Raw genomic sequence first — 16991 nt, forward strand, 5'->3', positions numbered from 1 at the left:
AAGAATGAACAGGAGGAGGGAGAGTAAAGGGATGGATACTGTTGTCTCAAATAGTTCTTAAATGTATGTTGCATTAAAAATGGAGGACGGCAGGAACAGTGTCAAGGAGGCAATAAGAATTTCAGGGTGGGTGTAGATGCAGACCAGTGTTAAGGAGTCATTGTTGACTGGGCATGGAAGAGAAAGTAGGTTTCTAAATGGAAATGATGACCATAAGAAGTGAAAGGAGAGAAAGACAGGTGGTAAGGGCTCATAATCTAGCTTCTGGATAGATGTTTAAAATTCAAAGACTTTGTAAGACTTCCTGGATGCCCAATTAAATACTAGTTGCTTTGACTAAAAAAAGTGGACATCAGAGGCTGAAAAAAGATGGCAGAGTAGGAAGGCAAGGTGGAAACCTCCCACATGCACACCAAGGATGTAACTACAGCAAATACAATTAACCATACATGATATGAAGAACAGACCAGCTACATCTGGAGAAGACCACATAAAGAAGGGTAAAGTGTCAGAGCCAAGACAGAGTAGCACCCAAGCACTTCCCCCATCCCAGGCCACAAGCTAGAGGGAGAGGCACTGTATGGAGAGGGGATAAGTGCTCAGTCACTCTATACATTGGTCCTGGAGATTTGCTCTGGGAACAGGAATCCACATTGCATCGGGCTTTGGTGATTAACAGGGCTGGATGCCAGAGGGAGTCAGACCACCCTGGAAGGCTGAGACTCCTGCTGCTTGTGGAGGACAGGCATGCTGTACCAGTCCTGAGACCCAACACAGAGGCAGCTGTGGGCAGGGTGCCAGAGGGGTAAGGGTTGGATGGAGCTTTCTCCACAGGAAGAAGGGCAGGTGGATAATGCTTTCCCAGCTCTCCCTCAGCCCAACTGGTCAGGCACTCACTGGAGCCCAACTGGTGGCACAGCCGCCAGGTGCTTCCTGAACACAGGCCTGCCTGGCAGGCAGAGGAACTCTCCCAGCTTACTTAGCCCTGTCTCAGCCCAACTGGAGAGGTCTGCAGGAGCAAGCTCCAAAGTCCCTTCCTTGCTGGCAGCCTGGCCTGCCCACTGCTCCCGTGCACCTGCCCAGCCCACCTGTGGCCCAGCAGTGCTGTCATTGCTGCAGGGCAGACAGAGTGTGGCCCTACCCACAACGATGTAGCCGGAGCACTGCTGCCTGGCTCACACAGATGCAGCTGAGATGAGCTGTCACCCTCTGTTGACAGAGCTCAGCCACTGCTGGCACATGCCAGAAAGATGGCCCTTCCTGCTGCCCACCAACAGCAACTGGGGCTCCAGGAAAGGAGAACCAGGCACTGGCAAGTAGAGTCTTGAGCATCTGGACACCACAGGATGCCTCCTTCATAAAGCCGTTACTCTCTAGACCAGGAGGCATAGTGGATCTATCTAATACAAAGGAAGAAACAAATTAAGACAAAATGATGCAGAGGAACATGTTCCAAACAAAGGTACAGGATAAGACACCAGAAAGAAAGCTAAATGAAACAGATCACCAATCTTCTTGATAAAGATTTCAAAATAACAGTCCTAAGTATGCTCACTGATCTGTGGAAAGTATTGATGATCTCGGGAAGGGTTTCAACAAAGAGAAGAGTTGAAAAAGAGCCACTCACAGCTAAAAAATAGAGTAACTGAAATGAAAAATACAATGGAAGGAATGAACAATAGATTGCTGCAAGTAGAGGAGATGATGAGATGGAAATTAGAGAATAGAAACACAATGAAACTGAGAAACTTCAAAACTGGGAGGATGCTAAGAGTTGACAACTCCAAATGAATAATATTTGCATAATGGGGTATCAAAGAAGAAGAGAGACAAAGGGGTTGAAAGTCCCTTTGAAGAAATGGCTGTAAACTTTCTCAATCTGGGGAAGGAAATAGACAATCCAGGTCCTGAAAGCACAGAGTCCCTAACAGAAGAAACCCCAGGAAGACATACAATACAAAAACAACACTAAGACATACAATAATTTAAAAAATGACAACGATTAAGGGTAAAGAGTATTGAAAGCAGCCAGAGACAAAAAAGATTATGTACAAGGGAACCCCCATTAGGCTATCAGCAGACTTCTCAGAAGAAACTTTATAGGGCAGAAGGGAGTGACATGAAATATTTAATGTTTTGAAACAAGACCTTCAACCAAGAACCTTCAACCAGCAAGGTTATCATTTAAGATTGAAGGTGAGATTAAAAGTTTCCCAGATAAAGGCTGAAGGAACTCACCATCACTAAACCAGCATTACAGGATATGTTAGAGACTTCCATAGATAGAAATGTTCTTAACCTAAATATATTTCACTAGTGAAAATTAACCCACAGTAAAGTTAGTAGGCTACTTACCAAGCAAGTATGAAGTTAAAAAACAAAAGTAGTAAAACCAGCTATACACAAAATCAGTCAAGGGACATACAAAAAAATGCAGGTTTAGAACAAGTAATACATAAGCTGTGGAGGAGGAAGAATAAAAAAAGTATTTTTAGGTTGTGTTTGAAATAGAGGAACCATCAACCTAATGTAAACTGTTACTTTTTAGGAAATTATCCATGAATGATATGGTAACCACAAACCTAAAGCCTGTAATAGATATAAAAAAATTTTTTTAAAGAAATTCAATTACAACATTAAAAAAAAACAGGCAACAAGAGTATAAGAGAGGAAAAGAGGAGGACATGGAACTACAAAAACAACCTGCAAACAGTTAGACGGCAGTAAGTACATACCTATCAAAAACTACCTAAAATGTAAGTGGACTGAATGCACCAATCAAAAGACACAGGGTGGCAGAATGGATAGGGAAACAAGACACATCTATATGCCACCTATAAGAGACTCATTTCAGACCCAAAGGCACACACACTACAAGTGAAGGGATGGAAAAATATATTTCATGCAAATAAAGGGGAGAAAAAAGCAGTAGTAATACTTGTGTCAGATAAAATAGAGTTCAAAACAAAGAAAGAGGGTAACAAGAGACAAGCATTATATAGTGATAAAGGGATCAGTCCAAGAAGAGGATATAGCAATTATTAATATCCATGCACCCAACAGGAGCACCTAAATATGTAAAACATACTAAAGGGAACTAAAGGGAAAAACAGACTGCAACTCAATCATATTAGGAGACCTTAACACACCACTGATATCAGTGGACAGATCATAAGACAAAATAAATAAGGAAACGGAGGCACTGAACAACACATTAGATCAGATGGACTTAACAGATATATACAGAATATTCCACCCAAAAGCAGCAGGATATACATTTTTCTCAAATGCACATGGAATATTCTCTAGAATTGATCACACCAGACCACAAAAAGAGCCTCAATAAATTAAAAAACAGTGAAATGTATCAAGCAACTTCTCAGACCACAATGGTATGAAACTAGAAATAAGTAACAAAAATATAACATTTCAAGATTGACCCAGGAAGAAACAATCTGCATAGACTGATTACCAATAATGAAATTGAATTGGTAATCAAAAAACTCCCCGCAAACCAAAGTCCAGGACCAGATGGCTTCACAGCTGAATTATATAAAACATTTAGAGAAGAGCTAATACCCATCTTTCTTAAAGTATTCCAGAAGTAGAAGAGGAAGGAATACTTTCAAACTCATTCTATAAGGCCAGCATCACTCAAATACCAAAACTAGACAAAGATACAACAAAAGAAAAATTATTTAGACCAATCTATATCATTGATCAATGATGAACATAGATGCAAAAATCCTCAACAAATATTAGTAAACTGAATTAAAAAATATGCCAAAAGGATCATCCATCATGACCAGGTAGGATTTATCACAGGGATTCAAGGATGCTACAACATTCATAAATCAATATCATACATTACATCACAAAAGGATAAAAGTCACATGATCTCAATAGACGCTGAAAAAGCTTTAGACAAAATTCAACATCCATTCATGATAAAAACTCTTAACAAAGTGGGTATAAAGGGTACATACCTCAGTATAATAAAGGCTATATATAAGAAACCCACAGCTAACATACTCAGTGGTGAAAAGCTGAAAACTTTTCCTCTAAGATCAGGAACAAAACAAAGATATCCTCTCTTACCACTTTAATTCAACATAGTATTGGAGGTCCTAGCCACAGCAATCAAATAAGAGAAAGCGGTAAAAGGAATTCAAATTGGGAAGAAAAACTGTCCATTTGCAGATGACATGAAATACATAGATACATAGAAAACCCTAAAGACTCCACCAAAAAACTATTAGAGCTAATAATTGGATTCAGCAAAGTTGCAGGATACAAAATACCCAGAAATCTGTTGCATTCCTATATTATAACAATGAACTAGCAGGAAAAGAAATCAGGAAAACAACTCCATTTATAATTGCATCAAAAATAATAAAATGCCTAGGAATAAACCTAACCAAGGAAGTGAAAGATCTGTACTCTGAAAACTCTAAGATACTCATTAAAGAAATTTAAAAAGACACCAATAAATGGAAATCTATCCTCTGCTCATGGATAGGAAGAATTAATATTGTCAAAATGGCCATCCGGCCCAAAGCAATTTACAGGTTAAATGCAATCGCTATCAAAATACCAAGGGAATTATTCAATGAACTAGAATAAATAGTTCTAAAATTCATATGAAATCAAAAAAGACCCCAAAGAGTCAAAGCAACCCTGAGAAGGAACAAAGCTGGGGGTGTTAGGCTCCCTAACCTTAAGCTATAATATAAAGATGCAGTAATCAAAACTGTGGTACTGACACAAGAACAGACCCACAGATCAGTCGATCAGAATAGAGAGCCCAGATATTAACCCGCACATATATGGTACCTATTTATGATAAAGAGGCCATGACAAACTCTTTAAAAACTGGTGTTGGGAAAACTGGACTGCTATATGCAAGAGATGAAACTAGACTACTGCCAAACTCCATACACAAAAGTAAACTTGAAATGAATGAAAGATCTGAATGCAAGACATGAAACCATAAAACTCTTAGAAAAAAATAGGCAAAATCTCTTGAACATAAGCATGAGCAATTTTTCCCTAAACACATCTCAGGCAAGGGAAACAAAACATGAACAAGTGAACTACATTAAACTAAGAAGCTTCTGGACAAACTAAAAAGTAAAGAACACCATCAACAGAACAAAAAGGCAACCTACAGTATGGGATAATATATTTGTAAACAGTTTATCTGATAAGGGGTTAACATCCAAAATATATAAAGGATTTACATGCCTCAACACCAAAAAAAAAAAAATTAAAATATGGGTGGAGGACCTGAACAGGTATTTCTCCAAAAAAAGAAATACAGATGGCCAATGGGCACATGAAAAGATGCTCCACATTGCTAATCATCAGGGAAATGAAAATAAAAACCACAATGAGATACTGCCTCACACCAGTCAAAATGGCCACTATACAAAAGAAAAAAAAAAAGCAAATGTTGGAGAGGATGTGGAGAAAAGGGAAGCCTCCTACACTGTTGGTGGGCATGTAAATTGGTGCAGCCAATATGGAAAACACTATGGAGGTTCCTCAGAAAACTAAAAATAGAAGTACCATTCAACCCAGTAATTCCACTTCTAGGAACTTTCCCAAAGAAAACAAAATTCTTGATCCAAAAAGATAATATGCTTCCCTATGTTTACGGCTGCACTATTTACAATAGCAAAGATATGGAAGCAACCAAAATGTCCATCAATAGATGAATGGATAAGGAAGAGGTGGTACATATACACAATGGAATATTATTTGGCAAAAAAAAAAAATCCTGCCATTTGTGACAACATGAATTGACCTAGAGGGTATTAGGCTAAGTGAACTAAGCCAGGCAGAGAAAAACAAATACAATATGATTTCGCTTATTTATGAAATCTGAAAACAATACAAAACAAAATGAACGAAGTATTAGTAGACTCACAGACACTGAGATGTGACTGGTGGTTGCCATGGGGAAGGGCTTGGGACTGATGGGGAGGGTGAGGGGGACAAAGGGGCATGAAGAGCCTCACTCATAATGTAAGTTGGTCATGAGGTAGTACAACAAGGGAAATACAGCCAGTGTTTCTGTAACATCTTCCTAAATTGATAGTAACTTCACTGTGGGGGTGAGTATTTAATATGTATAGCTTTTGAACCACTGTGTTGTATACTTGAAATCAATGTAAAATTATATATCACCTATACGTCAGTAAAAATGTGAATATCACATCTAGGAACAGGAAATTAATGAAGGAAAAAAATCACTAAGAATATTTTCAGTGAAAAGTTTATAGTATACCCTGATTACAATTATGAAAAAATATGTGGAAAGGAGAAAAATATTGAAAACAAGCATGTTAAAAATGTTAATTGGTTTTGATAATGAGCGATTTATTTCCTTCCAACTTTTCCAAACTTGTATGTGATGTGTTTACTTTAGTAAAGTAAAACATATCTATTTATATTGCTCCTTTCCTCCTGGAATGGCTTATGTCTATGAGGAGTTGGAAGGGGATAAATAACAAGAGATCAGCCAGTCTCCTCTGCCCTTTGTGACTTAATTGCTTGGATCAATTTCTTCATTTGTGAAATGGAGAAAAGTAGAACAGTAGGATTTAATAGGGTAAGGATGACCATTAAGTAGGGGTAATCTGGATAAAAAAATTTTTGGTATCATTAATGTACAATGACATGAGCAACATCATGGTTACTAGACTCCCCCTATTAAAAAGTTCCCACCACATACCCCATTACACCCACTGTCCTTCAGCATAGTAAGATGCTATAGAATCACTACATGTCTTCTCTGTGTTATACTGCCTTCCCCGTGTTCCCTTCCCCCCCCACACTACATTATGTGTGCTAATAGTAATGCCCCTTTCCCCCCCCCCTTATCCCTCCCTTCCCACCCATCCTTCTCAGTCCCTTTCTTTCCCTTTGGTAACAGTTAGTCCATTCTTGGGTTCTGTAAGTTTGCTGCTGTTTTGTTCCTTCAGTTTTTTCTTTGTTCTTATACTCCACAGATGAGTGAAATTTTTTGGCACTTGTCTTTCTCCACCTGACTTATGTCACAGAGCATAATACCCTCTAGCTCTATCCATGTTGTTGCAAATGATATGATTTGTTTTCTTCTTATGGCTGAATAATATTCCATTATGTATATGTACCACATCTTCTTTATCCATTCATCTACTGATGGACATTTAGGTTGCTTCCATTTCTTGGCGATTGTAAATAGTGCTGTGATAAACATAGGGGTGCATATGTCTTTTTCAAACTGGAGTGCTGCATTCTTAGGGTAAATTCCTAGGAGTGGAATTTCTGGGTCAAGTGGTATTTCTATTTTGAGTTTTTTGAGGAACCTCTTTCCACAATGGTTGAACTAGTTACATTCCCACCAGCAGTGCAGGAGGGTTCCCCTTTCTCCACAACCTCGCCAACATTTGTTTCTGTTTATCTTTTGGATGGTGGTGATCCTTTCTGGTGTGCGGTGATATCTCATTGTGGTTTTAATTTGCATTTCTCTGATGACTAGCGATGTGGAGCATCTTTTCATGTATCTGTTGGCCATCTGAATTTCTTCTTTGGAGAAGTGTCTGTTTAGATCCTGTGCCCGTTTTTTAATTGGAGTATTTGCTTTTTCTTGTTGAGGTGGGTGAGCTCTTTATATATTTTGGATGTCAACCCTTTATCGGATCTATCATTTATGAATATATTCTGCCATACTGTAGGATGCCTTTTTATTCTATTGATGGTGTCCTTTGCTGTACAGAAGCTTTTCAGCTTGATATAGTTGCAGTTGTTCATTTTTGCTTTTGTTTTCCTTGCCCACAGAGGGCATATGTTCATGAAGAATTTGCTCATGTTTATGTCCAAGAGATCTTTGCCTATGTTTCTTTCTAAGAATTTTATGGTTTCATGACTTACATTCAGGTCTTTAATCCATTTCGAATTTACTTTTGTGTATGGGGTTAGACAGTGATCCAGTTTCATTCTCTTACATGTAGTTATCCAGTTTTGCCAACACCAGCTGTTGAAGAGGCTATCATTTCCCTGTTGTATATCCATGGCTCCTTTATCGTGTATTAATTGACCATATATGTTTGGGTTAATATCTGGACTTTCTGTTCTGTTCCACTGGTCTGTGGGTCTGTTCTTGTGCCAGTACCAAATTGTCTTAATTACTGTGGCTTTAGAGTAGACGTTGACGTTGGGAAGCAAGATGCCCCCTGCTTTATTCTTCCTTCTCAGGATGGCTTTGGCTATCTTTTTGGTTCCATATGAATTTTAAAACTATTTGTTACAGTACATTGAAGAATGCTGTTGGTATTTTGATAGGGATTGCATTGAATCTGTAGATTGCTTTAGGCAGGATGGCCATTTTGACAATATTACTTCTTCCTAGCAAAGAGCATGGGATGAGTTTCCATTTGTTAGTGTCCTCTTTAATTTCTCTTGAGAGTGTCTTGTAGTTTTCAGGGTATAGGTCTTTCAGTTCCTTGGTTAGGTTTATTCCTAGGTATTTTATTCTTTTTGATGCAATTGTGAATGGAATTGTTTTCCTGATTTCTCTTTCTGCTAGTTCATTGTTAGTATGTCAGAATGCCACAGATTTCTGTGTGTTAGTTTTGTATCCTGCAAGTTTGCTGAATTCAGATATTTGTTCTAGTAGTTTTGGAGTGGAGTCTTTAGGGTTTTTTATGTACAATATCATGTCATCTGTAAATAATGACAGTTTGACTTCTTCTTTACCAATCTGGATACCTTGTATTTCTTTGTTTTGTCTGATTGCTGTGGCTAGGACCTCCAGTACTATGTTGAATAACAGTGGGGAGAGTGGGTATCCCTGTCTTGTTCCCAATCTTAGTGGAAAAGCTTTCAGCTTCTCGCTAAGTATGATGTTGGCTTTGGGTTTGTCATATATGGCCTTTATTATGTTGAGGTACTTGCCCTCTATACCCATTTTGTTGACAGTTTTTATCATAAATGGATGTTGAATTTTGTCCAATGCTTTTCAGCATCTATGGAGATGCTCATGTGGTTTTTGTTCTTTTTTTGATGTGGTGGATTATGTTGATGGATTTTCGAATGTTGTACCAACCTTGCATTCTTGAGATGAATCCCATTTGGTCATGGTGTATGATCCTCCTGATGTATTTCTGAATTTTGTTTGCTAATATTTTGTTGAGCATTTTTGCATCTATGTTCATCAGGGATATTGGTCTGTAATTTTCTTTTTTGGTGGGGTCTTTGCCTTGTTTTGGTATTAAGAGTGATGCTGGCTTCATAGAATGGGTTTGGAAGTATTCCCTCCTCTTCTATTTTTTGGAAAACTTTAAGGAGAATAGGTATTATGTCTTCTCTATATGTATGATAAAATTCAGAGGTGAATCCATCTGGCACGGGAGTTTTGTTTCTTGGGTAGTTTTTTGATTACCGAGTCAGTTTCATTGCTGATAATTAAATTGGTTTGTTTAGATTTTCTGTTTCTTCCTGGGGCAGTCTTGGGAGGTTGTATTTTTCTAGGAAGTTGTCCATTTCTTCTAGATTTTCCAGCTTGTTAGCATACAGATTTGCATAGTATTCTCTAATTATTCTTTCTATATCTGTGGGGTCCATTGTGATTTTTCCTTTCTCATTTCTGATTCTGTTGATGTGTGTGTACATTCACTCTTTGTCTTAATAAGTCTGGCTAGGGGTTTATCTATTTTGTTTATTTTCTCAAAGAACCAGCTCTTGGTTTCATTGATTTTTTCTACTGTTTTATTCTTCTCAATTTTATTTATTTCTTCTCTGATCTTTATTATGTCCCTCCTTCTGCTGACTTTGGGCCTCATTTGTTCTTCTTTTTCCAGTTCCAATAATTGTGACATTAGACTATTCATTTGGGATTGTTCTTCCTTCTTTAAATAGGCCTGGATTGCTGTATACTTTCCTCTTAGAACTGCCTTCACTGCGTCCCACAGAAGTTGGGGCTTTGTGCTGTTGTCGTCATTTGTCTCCATATATTGCTTGATCTCTATTTTAATTTGGTCATTGATCCACTGATTATTTTAGGAGCATGTTGTTAGGCCTCCATGTGTTTGTGAGCCTTTTTGGGTTTTTTTGTAAATTTATTTCTAGTTTTATACTTTTGTGGTCTGAAAAGTTGGTGGGTAGAATTTCAGTCCTCTTGAATTTACTGAGGCTCTTTTTGTGGCCTACTTTGTGGTCTATTCTGGAAAATGTTCCATGCGCACTTGAGAAGAATGTGTATCCTGCTGCTTTTGGGTGTAGAGTTCTATAGATCTCTGTTAGGTCCATCTGTTCTAGTTTGTTGTTCAGTGCCTCTGTTTCCTTACTTATTTTCTGTTTGCTGGATCTCTCCTTTGGAGTGAGTAGTGTGTTGAAGTCTCCTAGAACGAATGCATTGTGTTCTATTTCCTCCTTTAATTCTGTTAGTATTTCTTTCACATATGTCGGTGCTCCTGTATTGGGTGCATATATATTTATAATGATTATATCATCTTCTTGGACTAATCCCTTTATCATTATGTAACGTTCTTTATCTCTTGTTACTTTCTTTGTTTTGAAGTATATTTTGTTGATACAAGTACTGGAACACCTGCTTTTTTCTCCCTATTTTTTGCATGAAATGTCTCTTTCCATCCCTTCACTTTTAGTCTGTGTATATCTTTGGTTTTGAGGTGAATCTCTTATAAGCACCATATAGAAGCATCTTGCTTTTTATCCATTCTATTACTCTGTGTCTTTTGATTGGTGCATTCAGTCCATTTACATTTAGGGTGATTATTGAAAGATATGTACTTACTACCATTGAAGGATTTAGATGTGTGGTTACCAAAGGTTCAAGGGTAGCTTCTTTACTGTCTAACCATCTAACTTAACTCGCTTATTAAGCTATTATAAACATAGTCTTATGGTTCTTTATTTTTCTCCCTTCTTAATCCTCCTCCCATTCTTTATATGTTAGGTATTTTATTCTGTACTCTGTTGTGTTTCCTTTGACTGCTTTTGTATATAGTTGATTTTATATTTTTTACCTTTAGTTAGTATTTGGTTGGTCTGCTTTTTTTGGTGTGATTTTCTCTGGTGACATCTATTTAGCCTCAGGAGTGCTTCCATCTAGAGAAGTCCCTTTAAAATATCCTGTAGAGGTAGTTTGTAGTTGGCAAATTCCCTCATGTTTTGCTTGTCTTGGAATTGTTTAATCCCTCCTTCATATTTAAATGATAATCATGCTGTATACAGTATTCTTGGTTCAAGCCCCTTCTGTTTCATTGCATTAAATATATCATGCCATTCTCTTCTGGCCTGTAAGGTTTCTGCTGAGAAGTCTGATGACTGCCTTATGGGTTTTCCTTTGTAGGTGATCTTTTTTCTCTCTCTAGCTGCCTTTAATACTCTGTCCTTGTCTTTAATCTTTGCCATTTTAATTATTATACATCTTGGTGTTATCCTCCTTGGGTCCCTTGTGTTGGGAGATGTGTGGGCTTCCATGGTCTGAGGGACTATTTCCTCCCCCAGTTTGGGGAAGTTTTCAGCAATTATTTCTTCAAAGACACTTTCTATCCATTTTTCTCTCTCTTCTTCTTCTGTACCCCTATAATGTGAATATTGTTCCATTGGGATTGGTCACACAGTTCTCTTAATATTCTTTCATTCTTGGAGATCCTTTTTATCTCTCTTTGCCTCAGCTTCTCTGTATTCCTGTTCTCTGATTTCTATTCCATTAACAGCCTCTTGTACCTCATCCAGTCTGCTCTTAAGTCCTTCCAGAGATTGTTTTATTTCTGTATTCTCCCTCCTAACTTGATCCTTTAGCTCTTGCATATTTCTCTGCAGGTCCATCAGCATGGTTATGACCTTTATTTTGAATTATTTTTCAGGGAGATTGGTTATATTTATCTCCCCAGATCCTCCTCTCTTAGGGGTTGTCTGGGTGATTCTGGACTGGACCAAATTCTTCTGCCTTTTCATTGTGAAAGAGGTAGTCATAGGCAGGTAGCACATGTGTTAGCTTGGAGAACAAAGTTCCTTCCTGTTTGCTCATTGCCCTACCCCTCTCTGCTGCCTGTGTTGGTTCCCCACACACCGAAGCAGTCTCTGGGTTCTTTTCCTCCCTCCAGTGAACTGGGTTGGGGGGAGTGCTCAGGTCCCGCCGGGTCACAGCTTTGTATCTTACCCTTTTCATGAGATGCTGAGTTCTTGAAGATGTAGATGTAGCCTGGCTGTTATACTGTATCTTCTGGTCTCTCTTTTAGGAGTAGTTGTATTTGTTGTATTTTCAAAAATATATATGGTTTTGGTTGGAGATTTCCACCGCCTTACTCACACCACCATCTTGAGCATCCCCCTACTACTCTATGTCTTTTGATTGGTGCATTCAGACCATTTACACTTAGGGTGATTATCAATAGGTCTGTACTTATTGCCATTGCAGGTTTAGATTCATGGTTACCAAAGGTTCAAGGGTAATTCCCTTACTATCGAAAACTCTAATTCACCTCACTTCATGTGCTATTACAAACAAAATGTAAAGGTCTTTTTTTTTCCTTCCTCCTCCTTTTGCTGTGGTTTTCTTTCCCCTGGTGACATCTATTTAGCCTTAGGAATACTTCCATCTATAGCAGTCCCTCCAAAATGCACTGTAGAGGTTGTTTGTGCTAGGTAAAGTCTCTCAGCTTTTGCTTATTTCAAAATTGTTTAATCCATCCTCCAAATTTAAATTATAACCTTGCCAGGTAGAGTATTCTTGGTTTGAGGCCTTTCTGCTTCATTGCATTAAATATATCATGCCATTCCCTATGGCCTGTAAGGTTTCGGTCAAAAAATCTGATGATAGCCTGATGGGTTTTCCTTTGTATGTCATCTTTTTTTCTCTCTCTAGCTGCTTTTAAATGTCTGTCTTTATCCTTGATCTTTGCCATTTTAATTATTATATGTCTTGATGTTGTCTTCCTTGGGTCCCCTGTGTTGGGAGATCTGTGTACCTCCATGGCCTGAGAGACTATCTCCTTCCCCAGACTGGACACGTTTTCAGCAATTACCTCCTCAATGACACTTTATATCCCTTTTTCTCTCTCTTCTTCTTCTGGTGTACCCCTATAACGTGAATATAGTTCTGTTTGGATTGGTTACATGGTTCTCTCAATATTCTTTCATTCTTAGAGATCCTGTTTTCTCTGTTCCTCACCTTCTTTGTATTCCTCTTCTGTAATTTCTATTCCATTTACCATCTCTTCTACTACATCCAATCTGCTTTTAAATCCCTCCATTGTATGTTTCATTTCATATATGGAATTTCTTAATGATTGAATCTGCATCTTAAATTCATTCCTGAGTTCTTGAATATTTTTCTGTACCTCCATGAATATGTTTATGATTTTTATTTTGAACTCTCTTTCAGGGAGATTGGTGAATTCAGTTTCATATGGCCCTTTTTCTGGGGTTTGTGACATTTTGGTCTGAACCAGGCTCCTTTGACATTTTGTATTTCTATGTGGCGCCTTCTAGTGTGCAGAAGCTCTAATCTCTGGAGCTGCTCAGCCCCTAGAGTGAGTTTGGGGGTTGTAGGGGAGCGGCGCTGGTGCCTGGGGTGAGGATAGAGCTGTTTCCTGATTCCCATCTGTGGTGCTTGTCTCCAGTGTCAGAGCCAGTGGGCTGAGCACACAGGTGTAAGCCTCTGTGCTTTGCGTCTCTAGCTGGTGTAGGTGGGGCCTCCTCTGTCTGGCCTGATGCCAGTGCAGTGACCACTGGTTTGCAAGCCAGTGTCTGGAGGCCAGGAGGAAAGCAAAGCAGGGGGCATGTCACAGTGGGGAGCCTCAGAGCTGAGTAGCCAGCCAGGGGGATGGAGCACCTGAAGCTCCTCAAAGTTCCCAACCTGCTGGGCAGATTGTACCAGACAACCTTGTTCACCTAGCCCTTCTCCTACACAGCAAGCTCTGTGCAAACCCCATGCCTTCAGCAACCCTCTCACTGATAGGAAGCCTTTCAGACCGCCTGCCTTTCCTATGTCCCAGAGCAGCCAGATATGGATCCCGTCCTCCGCAAATGGCCGGAATCTCAGTCTCTCAAGCACTCCACCTTTCCCAGCTCCCCAACTCCATCAGCCTCCACAGCACCATACTATGTAGGTCTGTGCTCCAAAGCAGACTTCCAGGGCCAGGTGTTCAACAGTCTTAGGATTCCACCCCCTCCCTACTCCATTTCTCTTACTCCTGCTGGTGAGCTGGGGTGGGGGTAGGGCTTGGGTCTGCCGGATCAATGCTTTGGTATGTTACCCTGCTTCATGAGGTCTGCTCTATTAGTGAGGTCTGTATGCAGTCTGGTGCAGCCTTCCCTCCTGTTGCTGTTCCAGGATTAGTTGTTTTAACTATATTTTAGTACTATATGTGGTTTTGGGAGGAGTTCTCTGTCTCTCCTCTCAATGCCATCTTGAATCCACTCTGGATAAAATGTTTATTACAAGTCTGGTTCATGGTGTTAGTCATTTTGATCACTGACTAGCTCATGGTGGTATTCTCATGAATATCAGTGCTCTCATGAGCACCAGAGGACACTCCTGGCCCTGTGAGTCCACCATTCCACAGGACACCAGGATTCTAATACTCTGAGCTTGTCCCAGGTAACTGGGTATAAGGAGAAAGCACACAAATGCCCCTTTGCTTGCTGATTTCTCAGCTTCCAGCCATGTGCTGAGAAAGAAATCAGATTTAGAGTTGAAAATGGCCGACTTACCTCTAGCAGTAATAGAAGCTGACCATGTTGCTCCCAGAAATGCACATGCAATTTTAATCTTTCCAATGGAGCTCCTATTGGCAAGGAGGGCAGGCATTCTCCCTTCAGTATTGGACAGGGTGTCTCTTTGGTATGGTGGGGATAGAGAAAGGGAAGGTGAGTGAGGTCTCTACAGTTTGGGTTGATGGGGGGAATGCCTAGGGGAGGCTGATGTTCTCTGTTCTACTGTTCACTGGCTTTGGGAAACCTCATGGAAAGAGGACAGAATATTTGATTAGCTGAATTGCTAGGCAAGTTCCAAATAGTAAGGTTGCTTCAGTCTCTGTGTGGTGGTGAACCCACAGTCTCTCTCCAGCCCTGACCTCTTTTCTAAGGTCCAGATCTGTCTGCATTATATAGTTATCTATTTGATATATATACTTAGAGGGGCTTTATTATACCCCAAATAAAACTTTTCATCCTGACTATTAACAACCACCACTACAAACTACCACTACAATAAAAACAAAACAAAAAGTGAAAAGAAATACTTTGCAAATTGTGTTTCAAAATTTATGCAGAAAATTTCCCTATCCTTTAAATGAGTGACTGAAAGTTTCAGTGGAAAAATATATATATAAATAAGGTAAGAAGGATGTTTTCTAATATTCAAAATATTTGACATTGCCCAGCCCTTTACTGCAGGCCAATTTTGGTGATTACAAGTGTGGCAGAAAGGATCAGTGAGGAATTTTGTTTTACCAAAAATAACTTTTTCTACTTTTCATAGTTATTTTTGTGCACAAAGACCATTTGTCTTTTTAAAATAATTATACAATAGAGTGTTGTTCCATTGTTGAACACCAAGTTTGTTTTCAGTTTTCTTTACTACAAATTACACTGTAAGGAACATTTTCATATCTTCATGCTTAAATTATTTTTCTTCAAGTATTTCCTTAGGATAAATTCCAAGGAGTGAGATTTTTAGGTCAAAAATCCAAACATTTTAATGGCTTTGATAAGTTGTTTTGCTCAAAGTGCTCATGTATCAGTTTGAATTGCCAACACTAGTGTTTATTAGAATGCTGGTTTCCCTGCAAATTGACAGCCCATTCATATTTTAACATTTATAGTCAGTCCTGCTTATATTTGCAGGTTTTCCATTTTTTTTGCTACAAAGTCAGTGTTCTTTCCAATTTTGCACACTTCGCTGGTACATTCTGTATATATAATTACAGTAGCTTTAGCTTTACTGATGGTACTAACTTAAGTTCTGGAACTTTAGTGGTTCCTGATTTCCTCTCATAGATCTCTAGGGCCCTTTACAGTAAAGTGTATTGTGTATTGTGTATTGAGTGTGGTGTGTGTGTGTTTTCAGTGTAATTTCCCCCATATATGTAAGTTTGATTGTCGTATTCCAGCCCAAACCCATTGTAAACTCCTCCTGTCATGTGGCTGAACGCCTGGAAATGAGCTGGTGATTTATCCAGTAGTTAATTCATATGGAGAGGGATACAACTTTGGTTAGTTTCCACTCTACATGCTAACTCCACTCTAAATACTAATGGGTCTTCTTTTTCATTATTTTTAGGGCCCAGGGTCACCATTATTTACAACATAGATTAGAACTGCCGTATGGCAAGTGGTTGGGGAGTGGAGTACCAGGTGGGAATTAACTGGAAAATTTCCTTGAAGTTGTATCTGAGCAATTGTGATAGCATAGGGAACTCCTGGATTATTATCTGCTTGTTTTTCTCTTGATGAAAGCACTGGTAAATGGGAAAGATAAGTTATATGCATAAATAAAATTATTTGGTACTTGTTGGTACCAAACTGTTCTATTTTAAAAGTAAACTATTAGTCAAAACAGGGATTTCAGAATAGTCTAAGTATTTCACTTCAACAGAATTTTCTGGTTTTCTGGCACTAGGGTGATGGAAAGGGCATTCAAATACCCTTCTGTAATTATATTTAAATAAGTACCCCGAGAAAGTAAGGAAAGTAGTTAAGATCCAACCTACCCAGGTTCCTACAATAAAGGAGTGAGAGTTTAACTGGCCTTATTTTGTACCCCGAATAGCAAACAGGTAAGTTTGCTATTTAAACTTGTAAAGTTTAAACTGGTAAAATTACTTGATGGCTCTGAGACTAAAATTAAAGCCGTTTTATGCGTTCATTATTTCTGTTGTGGACTTAAGAATGAGGGTGATAGTTTTTTGTTTTGTGTTATTGGTTACTAAAATTAGCCTAGCAGCATACATAGCATCACTGCTTTTCAAGAT

Source organism: Manis javanica, chromosome 1, assembly GCF_040802235.1.
Source record: "Manis javanica isolate MJ-LG chromosome 1, MJ_LKY, whole genome shotgun sequence".
In the NCBI taxonomy this organism is placed as follows: domain Eukaryota; kingdom Metazoa; phylum Chordata; class Mammalia; order Pholidota; family Manidae; genus Manis; species Manis javanica.